At 44.0% G+C, this 14,273-nt stretch overlaps 1 long non-coding RNA gene across 1 annotated transcript in view; it reads left to right on the top strand.

The window, feature by feature from the left end:
* Window positions 1-11,678, top strand: part of LOC123366828 — an 88,925-nt gene extending 77,247 nt beyond the window's left edge. The window contains exon 3 of the long non-coding RNA XR_006578198.1: window positions 11,346-11,678. This is a non-coding gene — a long non-coding RNA (uncharacterized LOC123366828). The remainder of the gene's footprint in view (window positions 1-11,345) is intronic.
* The last annotated feature ends 2,595 nt before the right edge of the window (window positions 11,679-14,273 follow it).

The following is a 14,273-nucleotide window of genomic DNA, read 5'->3' as shown; positions in this document are numbered from 1 at the left end:
GATAACCTGTATCTGGTCCGGGATCTCTTGGAGCTTGGGTGCAGGGATGGTCTGTCGTTCGCCCTCCTGTCCCTGGATCAGGAGAAGGCGTTCGACAGGGTGGACCACGGGTATCTCCTGGGCACTCTGCAGGCGTTAGGCTTCGGGTCCCAGTTTGTGGGTTTTCTCCAGGTGCTGTACGCTTCCGCAGAGTGTCTGGTCAGGCTCAACTGGACCCTGACCGAGCCGGTCAGCTTCGGGCGGGGAGTGCGGCATGGGGGGCCCCTCTCGGGCCAGCTGTACGCCCTGGCGATCGAGCCCTTCCTCTGTCTCCTCCGCAGGAGGTTGACGGGGTTGGTGCTTCGGGAGCCGGAGCTGCGGCTGGTCCTGTCGGCGTACGCCGACGATGTGCTCCTCGTGGTCCAGGACCCGGGCGACTTGGCGCGGGTGGAGGCCTGCCAGGCCGTGTACTCGGCGGCCTCCTCCGCCCGGGTCAACTGGGTCAAGAGCTCTGGCTTGGTGGTAGGGGACGGGTGGCAGGCGAGCTCCCTCCCACCCGCGCTTCAGGCCATCCGGTGGAGCGCGGGTCCGCTGCTCTATCTCGGCGTTTACCTTTCTGCCACGCATCCCTCTCCGCCGGAGAACTGGCACGGTTTGCAGGGCAGGGTGGCGGAGCGGCTCCGGAAATGGACAGGACTCCTCCGGTGCCTTTCCCTCCGAGGGAGGGCACTGGTGCTCAATCAACTGGTCCTGTCCATGCTCTGGTACCGGCTCAACACCCTGGTCCCGGCCCCGGTGTTCCTGACCGACCTCCGGCGGGTGGTGCTGGAGTTCTTTTGGCCAGGACTGCACTGGGTCCCTGCAGGGGTACTCCACCTGCCCTGGAGGAGGGAGGGCAGGGCCTGAAGTGCCTCCGCACTCAGGTCCACGTCTTCCGCCTCCAGGCACTGCAGAGGCTCCTTTATGGTGCAGGTAGTCCGGCATGGAGAGCCCTGGCGCACGCCTTCCTGCGCCGCTTCCGAGGGCTCCGATACGACCGGCAGCTCCTTTATCTCGACCCGAGGGGCCTTCCGCGAGACCTCTCCGGGCTGCCGGTCTTCTACCAGGACCTCCTCCGGACCTGGAAGCTGTTCTCTGCGACCAGGTCCGTGGCGGCCACCGAGGGGGCAGACCTCCTCGCGGAGCCCCTGCTACACAACCCTCAGCTCCGTGTGCAGGTGGCGGAGTCCCCCGCGGTGCGCCAGAGGTTGGTCCTGGCAGAAGCCACCAGGGTCGGAGACCTCCTGGACTACGACCGGGGAGACTGGCTGGATCCCCTGACGCTCGCTCGGCGGATGGGGCTCTCCAGACCTTGTACTCCCCGGCTCGTACTACAGGAGGTGAAGGCCGCTTTGCCGCCCGCTGCTCGGGCTTACCTCGACCGGGTCCTGCGCGAGGGCACGCCCCGCCCACCCTCCACCCCGAGCCCTCCGGACCTCTTCATCGGGCCCCTGCCCCGTGGACCCGACCGGCCCCCCCGCCCCTTCTCCGCCAGCCGGCTGCACGATCTGCAGCCGGTCCGTTTCCAAACCGCGCCAAGGAAACAACTCTACGCGCTCGTGCTCCATACCGTCCACTTCCTCGCCCTCGTGTCCCGCCCCGACACCAAGTGGCGGGACCTCTTGCCACCTGTGGAGGGTGAGGAGCCCCGGTGGGCCAGCCTGTACTCCACCCTGGTCCCGAGGCCCGCCGGGGATATCAGCTGGCGGCTCCTTCACGGGGCCGTGAGCACGGGCGTGTCCTTGGCGCGGTTCACCCCTGTCCCGGACACCTGCCCCTTCTGCGGCGCGAGGGAGACCCTGGCGCATGCTTACCTAGAGTGCGCCAGGTTGCAGCCCCTATACCGGCTCCTCACCGACATTCTGTTACGTTTCTGGCTGCACTTTTCCCCTCACCTCCTTATCCATGCACTCCCTATCCGTGGCCCCACAAAGTCGCGGGACCTCCTGGTCAACCTCCTCCTCGCCCTGGCAAAAAAAGCCATCCACGCGACCAGGGAGAGGAGGTTGGCCGACGGAGACTCCTGCGACTGTGGGGCTTGTTTCCGGTCCCTCGTCCGCTCACGTCTCCGGGCAGAGTTCCTCTGGGCGGCGTCCGCTGGCTCCCTTGACGCCTTCAAGGAGCAGTGGGCGCTGTCCGGGGTTCTCTGCTCGGTGTCCCCATCAGGCTCCCTCCTTATGACCCTTTGACCTCACTCCTGTCCCTGTTCTTTTATTAGTTGTCCCCCGCACTTAGTGGGTTTCCGTGGCCCTGTGGACCCTCCCCTTGGGCTGGGGGGAGGATCCGTTAGCATGGGGCGGGCTTCCGCCCGCCCCCTCTCCCGGATAACCCAATAGTACAGGTGCATTTGGTGCAGCTGCGCCGCTTTAAATGTGTAGTGTAGGCCTTCCCTCCTTCTAGTATCTGTTTTTATACCATGTCCATCAGTATGGTAGCTGAGTATCCATGTCAAGAGATGCTTTCCTAAGCAAGTTTTTAATACTTGTTTCTATAAGGGGTGCCAGCATCTTGTCCTGCCTCAGGAAGGCATTGAAAATAAATTCCAACTACAGTCCCAGCACCTCCCCTCTGGCTTTCACCAGCGAGGAAGAACATGAGTCTAACACAGAGGTCATATCTCAGCCCCCAACATCTCCAGAATCTCAGCAAGCATCACAAGCTGAAACTCAAGCAGAGAAAAGTCTACATTTGCCTCCCCAGGAGCCAGTTCTATTATCACAGGGGCAGACAGTGCAGTCTAGATAAGGAAAAAAGGCTAAATTTGGTTAATACATTATTTGCTATAAAATATTTGATCCTCACTAGTTATATTAAACCACAAGGAATAAAGTGCCTCCAGATGTGTGGTTATCATGGTACAAGTTAAGTGGGAGGACGCATGAAGGTGTGGTCATGACATTCTTGTGGTGACCAAAACAGCCCCCCTGTACTAAGCTCTGAGGATGAAAATATAGACAAGTTGATTTTTGTGATTCCTTCAGACTTTGTTACATGCTTGTAGGTTCCATTTCCTAGGATTAGAAGTGGGACAGAGTGGAGAGGTGTAGAGCTTCAGAAGATTTCATCATTCCAGTTTCAAGCAAAACATTGACAAGAAATTTTCTTTCCTGGCCTGGGAAACCTGTACTAATTCTCAGTTCTGACAAAGCTGCACATGGTCCAGGAGCCAAGTGGGGACAATGGTGACTTCTGGGGGGACTGACCCTATCCCCAAGGAAAGTTAAAGCAACCTTAGGTTGCTCTAACTTATGTCCAGCTGCCTGGTGTATCATGGAGCACTGGGTACTCCAGCCATACTCCCTTTCCCATTAACTGTGCCTCTTACACCAGGGACTCAGGGGCAGGTGGGTTGTTGCAGAATCTCTGTGCGAGATCTATATCTGTGGAGTAAAGGGTACAATTTGCCTTAAAATTTGATGTTTCTGAGATTTTAGGATTACTATCAAAATATGTATATTTTTGATACAGCAATAATTCCTGATTTACTACAAAACCCTTCATTGACTGGTCACTTGTAGAGCTGGCTGGGAAACAGAATTTTCATCTCATTGGAAGTGTCAACATTTTGAAATGTAGCTTCCATTCCAAATCAGAATGGAAACCTGAAATATTGAAAATGTTGTGCATTGAAAAAAATCTGAAAAGTTACAAATTGGAAATGTCAAAATGAAAAATGTTGACATCTTTGATCAAAACAAAATAATTCAACATGTTGGCGCAACATTTTTTATTTTGAATCAACATTTTGAAATTAAAAATCTCATTTTTTTTTAACATTTAACATTTTGTTTCAAAATGTCATCTTGATGGGATTCTTTTTTGTTTGCTTGTTTCAGTTCTCCCAGTTGGAAAATTAAAACTAAAAATTGACATTTTCCATCAAAAGGTTTTGGTTTCAGTAAAACTACATTTTCCAATGGGAAAATTTTCTATGTGAAATATTTCAACCAGCTTTAGTCATTTAATGAAAATTTGAAACTGTCTAGTACAGGGTTTCTCAAACAGGGGTCGCCGCTTGTGTAGGGAAGCGGCAGCCAGTACATCCCTCAACCCGCGCTGCTTCCAGCAGCTCCCATTGGCCCGGCGCAGCGATCTGTGGCCACTGGGAGCTGTGATCGGCCGGACCTACGGACAGGGCAGGTAAACGAACTGGCCCAGCCCGCCAGGGGCTTTCCCTACACAAGCGGCGACCCCTGTTTGAGAAACCCTGGTCTAATAATAGCACCATACCAGGTGTATTTTTTTTTAGCATGAAGTTTTTAGAATTTTCCAGTTAAAATGTTTTAAATGTTCTGCTGACACGGACACTTCGGCCACTGAGCAGGGTTCCCCTTTTAACACACCACAACACAGAAGCTTTCATTCTTCAGGCAGCATTCCTGAAGCCTATCACAAGTTCAATTACAGCGGTACATTCCAAGCATGGGACAAATGTAAACAAATCCAACCCTGAATTTAAAATCTGTTCCTTTTAAAAGTTCCAATTGTAGAAATATAGTGCAATTTAATTTTCCATTTGTCTTTCATCTGTCAGCTGTAATGATTTCTCTCATTTATTCATAGATGCTAAAGCTCATGAACATGCCTAAATTTTCTTGCAGTTTAATGTTACTGGACTGGTTATCCAATCAAATGTTGTGAAAATCTTGCAATGTAGACATAGCTTTGCCTACTTGTGAATGCTGACATTTTATAATAGAAGTATAAGGAATCCAGGCAGATGGGATCCAGGCAAATTAGACTCAATAGCAGATAAGAGTTAAATATTATATTTACTAAATAAACAAGTACAAAGATAATAGAAAAACAGAAAGCTCATCATAGGTTATAAAATCATTTATTGCTGTTACAATGTGTGCACTCCATCTAGACTCATGAATTAGTCATTATGTTTTGCTGCCTGAGATACTTTTCTGTGATTTGCTGTGGGCAAGATTTTCAAAAGTGACTAGTGATTTTGGATGCCAATTTTAGATAAACCTAAGGTGACCTAATTTTTCAGGAAGCGTTGAACACTCACTCAATTCCCTGAAAATTGGGTCTATTTAGGGTGCCTCAAGTTGGGCATCTTAAAAATCAAGGTACCCATAACCATAGTCACTTTTGAAAATCTTAGCCTATATCTTTTAAATGTTCTAGCTCTGGCTATGCAAGAGTTGATAAATACTCTCTCCTTACTGGGAACTCTGAATTCTTTCTTAGACTCAGGGCTTGTCTATGTTACAAAATTAAGTCAACCTAACTTACATCGGCATACAGCTGCCGCATTAATTACATTGCTTGTGCATATCTACACTTTTCTCCTTGTGTCAGCGGTGCGCATCATGACCAGAAGCATGTGGGGCATTGTGGGACGGCTTCTGAAAGCCAGCAACAGTCAATGTAAGCAACACAGCGTCTACACCAAGACTGTGTTGATCTAACTACATCAACACTGGCTCTACGCCACTCGTGGAGGTGGAGTTAAGTCAATGCAGCAGGTGAGTTATATTGGTGGGAGCAAAATTTTAGTGTAAACACTTAGAGTTAGGTCAATGTAAGATCAGGGCTCAGATAAGTTCCTAGGCATGTAAGATCCTATTCTATTCTATATAGGATCTTATACCACACACATAAGTATAGTATCTGAATTCCTTCACATACATTTACGTCCATAGACTCACATTTACAGACACCTGTTAGTCTGAATGTCCAAATGCTGTACTTGGACATCTGTCCTACTAAGTAACTGATGTTTGAAAATTGGATTCTCCATTATCTTCCTGGGTACTGGCAAAAATGTCTTCTAAGTAGAAAAGTTGTCTTTACACAGTGTTTTATGGCAGCACACTATGAGAGACAAGAATGCAGTGTAGTTGTAGCTGTGTTGGTCCCAGGATATTGGACACAAGGTGTGTGAAATAGTATATTTTTATTGGACCCACTTCTGTTGGTGAGAGAGACAAGCTTTTGAGCTAACACAGAATACTTTTCTGTGTGGCTCGAAACTTGTCTCTCTCTCCAACAGAAGTCAGTCCAATAAAAGATACTACCTCACCCACCTTATGTCCCTGTGTGAGACAAGGGCATTTCTCACACCTCTGTAATGTGTTGCTTGCCATGAGAAAGGTAATTATAAGAGTGATCCAATCATTTGTTACTAGCAACAAGGGCCGACAGAGGGGTGGGAGGAGCCGGTACAAATTACTGGGGCCTGGCGGTCCAAAAGGAGACCCGGGGCCCGGCTTCCCTGGCTTTCTCATCCCTGTTTAGCCGGTCTGCCCTTGCTGGGAGGCCCAAAAAAATTTTTCACCGAGGCCTTAACCCGCTTTTGGCGGCCCTTCTAGCAACCGACTGTCTGACGGAAGCAAGTTCTGCCCAGTGAGGCATCTTTAACTATGTAGCCTGTGCAGAAAGGGGCAGGAGGAATCTTTTTGTCTCCAACATATCTGAGTGAGACATCTCGATTCGATTCTTCCCACACAGCCATCTAAATTCTCCCTCTGCCGAGAAGTCATTAGACTAACCTTTAAAATGTGAATAGAGGAGGGGGAGCTCTTTGATAATTGCAGACCTTGTATTTCAGTTACACACAGATGTGTATAAAAGGAGAAAGAGCAAAGCAGCATTTGTCCAGATGATATTCAGATCAGTTAGCACTAACAACATTAGATCTTTTATTTCTGCTTTTATAAGATTAGGACCTGCTCCTGAAAGATGCTGAGAAAGCCATGGGAATTGTGGGTGCTCAGCACCTCTCATGATCTGACCCTGAGATAGTAAAAGGCAGAAAAAAAACAGAAAACTTAGGACCAAATTCTCAGTTGTGCTGAGTTTGGCACAGCTGAGGAATAGGGGAGGGATCAGGAAGGGCTCTAAGCCTCCTTTCTCCTCTCATGATCCTGGGATTAAAATGACCCTGGTATTTAAAGCAGCATAAGGGCTTCTATATATTATGCTGGCTGCAACAGGTCCATAGGGGCCATTCTGCCAGCTGAGGACCAGGTGGAGTGCATGGTGTCCTGGCCCTGCCTCCAACATGCCTCTGCCATTACCTCTCCCCATCCCTGACAAACCCCTTAAGCAGAGGTGTGGGGCTAGGTGGTGTAGAACTGTCTTACATTGGGTTTCTGTTACTTGGGGGATTTCCCTACTCCAGAAAAATTCCTGGTTGCCCCCTTTAGGGCAGCCTTTGGGCTGCCTGAGTACCACAAAGTGACTGAAATTGGAGCTAAGGATCTGGTCCTTTGAGAACATGTGAAATATTGTATAGCTGTTACAATGTACAAATACATTGCATCTCTTCTCACAAATAAATCAACTCGCTTTACTGATTGAGGTGGTATTGTATGACTTAACAGACTAAAAATATTGGACTATAGCTACCACAGAAGCCATTTGCCTGATGATGGCCTTATGTTTACATTGCACAGCACTGTTCCAGAGCTAGTACCCATCTGCCATACTGACTTCCCTTCTCAGGTACCCCTGATAACACATATTTTCAACTGGAGTAGATGCTCAGTTGCAATTAATTTATATAAGAAGAAATAATGCCTATGGTTTTGCAATATAAATATTTAGATTAATAACAGTTCATAATAAATCATCTTTGAATTCTAAATGGCTCATTCTCCATAACCTCTGAACAGCTAACCATGGATAAACAAGTAAAATTCACAATCAAATGGTAACATAGCCTGAAAAACATACCAGAGTTGGTGTAAAAAAAAAACAAACAAAAAAACCACTCAAGTAAAAAATCAATAGCCCTACAAAACAAAATATACTAAAAGTGTTACAAAGAGGTTTTTATTCTGGCCTAGAAGGCTGTCCTTTGGTCTACATAAAATTAAATATCAGTGAGAGACCCTTTTGTTTTTTTTAATTTAATGTGAAGAAGGACATACAGCCACTATAATGAAATCTGAGTTGCTTGCTATAACCACACTGATAGATTAAGATAATGAGTATTCTCTTTACAGTCAATAACAAAGCACCAGCTTTGGAAACTGTTGTTCCAGTCTCATAGTTAGCATTCCTTCATAATTAATTTATTAAGTATATGTAAATAGCAGGCTATTAGGCAAGTGTGAGCCAGGAATAAAACACATTAAAGTCCCCTTGAAAACTCAATCCTTCCATGAGGGCCACAAGAAATGAGTTTATAATTAAAAAATAAATCAAAAAGTCCACATCTTTGGAGGCTGCTAAGGCTCAATACTCTCTCTGATATTATTGAACACTTTTATAAAGTGGAGACAATTGCTGAAATGGCAGCACTAAGCAGACAACACTGCACTTTGCATCAAACATAACAAATGCTGTCCCCCAGATTTCTCAGTGCTTAGCTGGAATCAGCACTTGGACGAAGAGCATGCTAAAGTGGAACCCAGGCAAGACTGATGTGATTCTGGTAAAAAAGAGGGCAGTGCTTCAAAGAACTTGTCTCATCTGTAGCATCCTCCAAGATAAGAATGACCAGGGATCTTGCTACTTTCAGAATTAAGTGCTAACGCTATTTCTTTGAGATAACTTTCCCTCAGTAAGTTCTTCAAGTGCACACACATCAACAAAGAATATACCTACTCACTCACGTACAAACAAAATCTCTACAAGCTATTTCTCCGATAGCCTGGGAAAGAAGAAAGAGACAGATTGTTATTTCTATTTTAAATACTTGGGCCACTGTACAGTTATAGGGGCCATATAAGTACATAAGACAGATAGTTGGAAAATAAATTAAATGAATATATAAAGCATTCAAGGCTTAGGCCTTGTCTAAATGAACAGTTAGTGTGTGGCACCCTGGGGTGTAAATCTACAATGCACTAATGTGCCAGGCACTAACTGTCCATGAGGAGCCTGCTACCTTGCACTAAAAGTTGCCTAGTGTGCTTTGATCTACTCTGGGTTGAAATGGGCATAGATCAATGTGCAGTAGAGAACATTTAGTGCTCAGCAGCATGGTCCAAAGGGACAAAGCACAGCAGACTAATGCTTTGTATCTTTACACCCCAGTTTGCCGTGCACAGACTGTTCATCTAGACAAGCCCTTGCAATACGCCTGCAATTCAATCAGAGGTATGATTACAGCTCAGGTAGGCATACCCACACTAGCTTTAATTGAGGCTAAAAATAGAAGTGAAGAGACCGTGGCAGGGAGCCCAGCTCAGGCTGTACAAGCCTACCCAGAAACCTGGGTATGTATTCTCATTGCTAGCCTGTGCTATGGTCTGTGCTGCCCTGTCTTAGCTCTGCTAGTTAGTTTCAAGCTAGCCCAGATATGCCTTCTGAGCTGCAATCACACCTTCGAGTGTCCTGTAGACATAGTCGTAATGTAGCCTATATTTTTGTGTGAGTCTATACACGAGTGGAGAATTTTATGCATTGCATAGAATCAAGCAGGGCAGCCATCATTGGGACTGACCCTTGGGATTAAACTGGGGATCTCTAGAGCTAAAAGCATGAATTGCTACAACTTGAGCTAAAGAGACAGATGCACCAGCTGAGAGCTGTAACAGACCCATATCCTCTGTAGCTAGGCACAGAAAGAGATATGGAGAGCATGCACTGATCAATGGATTACACAAGCACACTGGTGGCACTAAACATATTACCATATTGCCAGCCTCAAGCATTCAGAACTCCTAAACTGGGCTTAATTTTTAAAAAAAAAAAACATGGGCTTTTTTTATCTTCCTTCTGGTTTCTAAGTCTTTAGAGTGCACTCGTCAAGTTTTAAAGTTTCTCTTTTCAACCATCAGGGCTAAAAATGTTCTTATTTTTAAAACTAAAGTGGAGATTCAAACATAATTGCTTGCCTCAAGGAACTGAGGCTTAAGAAAAACACCAAATACTGAGAGACTCCTGATGAAATCAGGAGACATGGCAACATGGACATAGTAATAATAATAATTAATGCCTTGAAGTCTTTTCTCATTTACTCTGATTGCCAGTAGCCCTGTGGGACAATTACAGCAGCCAGGGATAGTCTAACATAGCTAATTTTTGCTTCCCATTTCTCTTGTTGTAGTAGTAGTAAATGAATGTATACATCCTAACAATACAACATTGTATGAATCTATTAACTTACTTGACTAATATGATGACTGATATATATAGATTCTAAAACCAGAAGGGAATGTTGTGATCCTCTAGTCTGACCTCCTGTATAATACAGCCTATAGGACTTCCCTGAATTAATTCCAATTTGAACTAGAGCAGGTCTTTTAGAAAAACATCCAATCTTGATTTAACAACTTGAAGTGATGGAGAAACCACCATAAACCTCACTGTTAAAAATATGCACCTTATTTCCAGGCTGAATTTGTCTAGCTTCAGCTTCCAGCCATTGGATTTTTTTTAGACATTATCTGCTAGACTGAAGAGTCCTCTATTTTCAAATGTATTTTCCTCGTGTAGTTACTTTACAAGCCGTGATCAAGCTAACCCTTATCGTTCTATCTGATAAGCTAAACAGATTGAGCTCCTTGTGTCTTTCACTATCAATGCACGTTTTCAGTCCTTTAATCATTCTAGTGGCCCTTCTCTGAACCCTCTACAGTTTTTCAACAGCCTGGAATTGTGGACATCAGAACTGGACACAGTATTCCAGACCAGTCACACCAATGCCAAATACAGAAGTAATAAATGCGTCACCTGTTTATACAGCCAAGGATCACATTAACTCTTTTGGCCACAGCATCACAATGGGAGCTCTTATTCAGCTTACCTTACATAATGCTTTTCATCCAAAAGAGCTCAAAATAGTCTTCTATCCATCACTATCTGAGTGAATGGCAATGGTGTTTAAGAGTAGCAGATATCTTATTCATTGGAATCCACAAAAGAATGTTTAGGCAGCATAATCAAGAAACAAGGATCAACAATGCCTATATACTTGTTCACCAAGAAAAGCCTTTACATTTGCATGTCATTTTGCTTGCACAATTGTTTGGACGTGCAGTGGATGCAATTTAACTACCCAATTTGCACATAAAATTGTGTGCATGAGTTTTAATATTTCTGGATGCAAATGATTTTGAACACAACATTAAAGGATGGATTGAAATTCTTTTGTAGATGTAACACTATGACCCCAAGGGGTGAGGTGATGGAGAGCCTGAACTGGTATGGTTACAGACTAATATGTGCTGCATTACTCTTCAGTTGTGGTTGCAGTATTTTTTGTAAAATGAAGTAAAAGGCAAGCCACGGTCTAATTTTTTGTCTGTTGTGTGACATGACTTTCACTTCACTAAGAGGCAGGCCACATACTGTGAAATTTTGCAACCCCCTCTCACATCTTGTATGAGCAATTTCCATTCTGTTATGTTCTCTCCCAGATGGTGTTCTGCAGATCTGAAATGAAATGAAGACTATTTTTCAATCTGTCGTGAAACTACACCAAGGGAGGAGTGCAGCTGATTTACTGGTTTATGGACACAAAATCCACTAAGGAGTGCTACCTAAGGAATGCTAGCTATTGAATTTGGAACTCTGAATTACCTGAAGTATGGACATCGTGTGTAAACAGTTAAATCCTTAGTAACTGAAGTTGTATTCTAAACCCTTTGTGGTAGGAACTGTCTGTCTCTATGTGCTGATACAGTACCTATACACAATGAAACATTAATCCTGGCTGGAGTCCATGAATGCAGCTACTGTAATACAAATAATAAATAACCATCCTTTGTATTTAGCCCAAGGACAGTCTAGAGTAAGTTACAATTAATTTAATTTAATTAATTACAATTAAATAAGTTACAAAGTTACATTTGTTTTTGATACACCCACTTCAGAGGGAGTATACAAATGATTAGTATGCTTCTGATCCAACTATATTCCATTTTAGAAATCTCTCTCAGATTCAATATATATGAAGCTTGCCTAAATCTTACTTTTTGAAGGATACTGTATCTGGCAACATAATAGGCTTTGGTTAAGTTGTTTTTTGTTTGGAGAATGTGGTTAGCCTCTCAGATGAATAAATTATTAAATAACATATTAAAATAAACAATTTATGAAAGGACCTATGATCTCGTAGTTAAGGCACTGGACTGGGACTCAGGAGATCTAGTTCAGTTTCCGCTCTTCTTGGGCACCTAATCTCATTGTGCTCCTCTCTACTGGTGTAAAAGAGGGTGACAGATATGGCCAGCTGGAAATTCCACCAGTGAAAGGGGACTGATATAGGGTGGTGATTTGGAGGAGTTAGTGTAGGAAAATGCCTGTACATTGTAAATACTCTCAACTGCCAGAATGATCCTTGGCCAGTTCACATAAATTACAGCAGCCCTAAACCTGAACCAGTTGAGAGTCCACATTCCACCCTAACAACTGGGTTGACTGAGTTCTTGTCTACACACAAACTGGAATCAGAATAACTATCAGTTTTACCTCACATCTGTAGTTATGCCAGTGCATGTCTATATATAATCAACAATAAGAGTGTACCACACACAGCCTTGCATCCAAGTAACTAAAAGTGCAAGTTAAAACTGATTATTATTTCAGACCAAGTTTGTGTATACACAAAGCCTGAGCTTTAGGGAGGTCAAGAAAGACCAAACTGAGAGTGAATATGCAAGTGAGTTTATCAGCTCACATATGAATCCAGCTAGGAACCTTTTAATTACTAGTCATTAGCACTCTTCAAACTTTACTACTAGTGTAGCTTAATAGTTTATAAACACAAGGAAAAGAAAAATTCAACCTAGCCTGTTATCTTCAAGCAGTGGATATACAAGATCCCCTAAGGAGAATAGGAATTTTGCTTGGGTCCTTCTGTTGTATGCTATCATTATTTATTGTTATTACTATTTATTATTAGAGTGCTTTTTATTGGAGGACCTCAAAGTGCTTAGCAAACATTAAAGGTCCAGAGCTCCATTCAGTGCAGCCGGGGTGAGGCAAAAATGGTTTTAAGCTACCTTTGCACTGACCTAATAACAAGAGCTGCTAGGGGCATTTTGAGATGCATTTTATATGAAAGAGACTACCACAATAAGTTATACTGCAGTGTATTCTTTTTGTATTTTATATATCTATGTATGAGGTAGCTTTAATGTCACAGTCATACATAATGAGTAGTATCACATAACTACATGTGAGTTTGTAACTTACTTAACCCTTTATTTCTCTTTTTGCTTAGAAATCTATTTCTGGATGAGAGTTGTTCTCCATGCATGTAGTGTGCAATAACTCATCTGTGTGACCCAATGTGGGTTTGTGAGTGTAAATGTGAGTGCATATATGTTTTTAGTGCACAGCTCTATTTATCTTGTTGACCCTTTAAGTCTTTCTGGCTACAGCAACAGGCTGCTTATTGTGGTGGTGTTATCCTTAATAAATATTGCTGTTGCAGAGGTCCCTACCAGGGCATCATTGTGCTCGGAGGTATCCAAACGTAGAATAAGAAAGAATCTCTGACTTGAATATCTTATTGTCTAATTTGAGACAAGATGCAACAAGCAGATGTAAAAAACAACTGGTAGCTATGGAGAGGGGAGATGAGAGTAACAGTGACAGGATCTCGTGGCTACATAAACTAGCAAAGTGCATAGTTAGAAGAAGCAGAGAGAGACTTGTAAACTTGTTGGCCCAGCTGTTCTCTGTCCCTAGCTTTGTGACTAAGAATTGGTCAACAAAATCTCATCCTAAGTTTTTTTCACCACTCACCCCTTAAGATCTGATAATTCATTGCCAGTTCAGTCTGAATCTAACCTATCACCATTCAGATTATTAGTCTTGATTTTACCTAATTATAATAGACCAAATTAATCTCTGGTGTAGTTCCACTGAAGTAAGAAATTAAATTGGCCTGAAGAATTTCCATTCACATGTACAGGAGTGGGCAATATTTCTGAGTACCTCTACATCGTTAGGTTGGCTTACACAGCAAAATCAATAACAGGAATTAGCAGAACTGTAAATAAAGCTGCAGTAGTGCCATTGCCTGCAACAATCAGTAGATACTGCTGTTGACATTAATGGAAATAATCAACAAGGAAGGGTAGATTAGAATAAGAGGAAGAGAATGTAGGATAAGAATGAGATGCTGAGTATTCAAGCACTCTGTTTATACACAGGCCATATGGTGTGGACATAAACAGTGTGAGCTTACTTTACTAGCATTATGCAGTCTGTAACCTCCCTTCCCAGATAACTCCTGTCTGCCAAATGTTTCTCTTGCCTTTAATACTGCAGACTCCACAGGCATGAAGAATGCATGTATATGTTTCCATATACCATACGCCATATTGAGATAGAGC

This window comes from Mauremys mutica, chromosome 1 (genome assembly GCF_020497125.1).
Source record: "Mauremys mutica isolate MM-2020 ecotype Southern chromosome 1, ASM2049712v1, whole genome shotgun sequence".
Classification (NCBI taxonomy): Eukaryota; Metazoa; Chordata; order Testudines; family Geoemydidae; genus Mauremys; species Mauremys mutica.
Note: the sequence above shows the minus strand (reverse complement) of the source record. Positions and strands in the feature narration are given on the sequence as shown.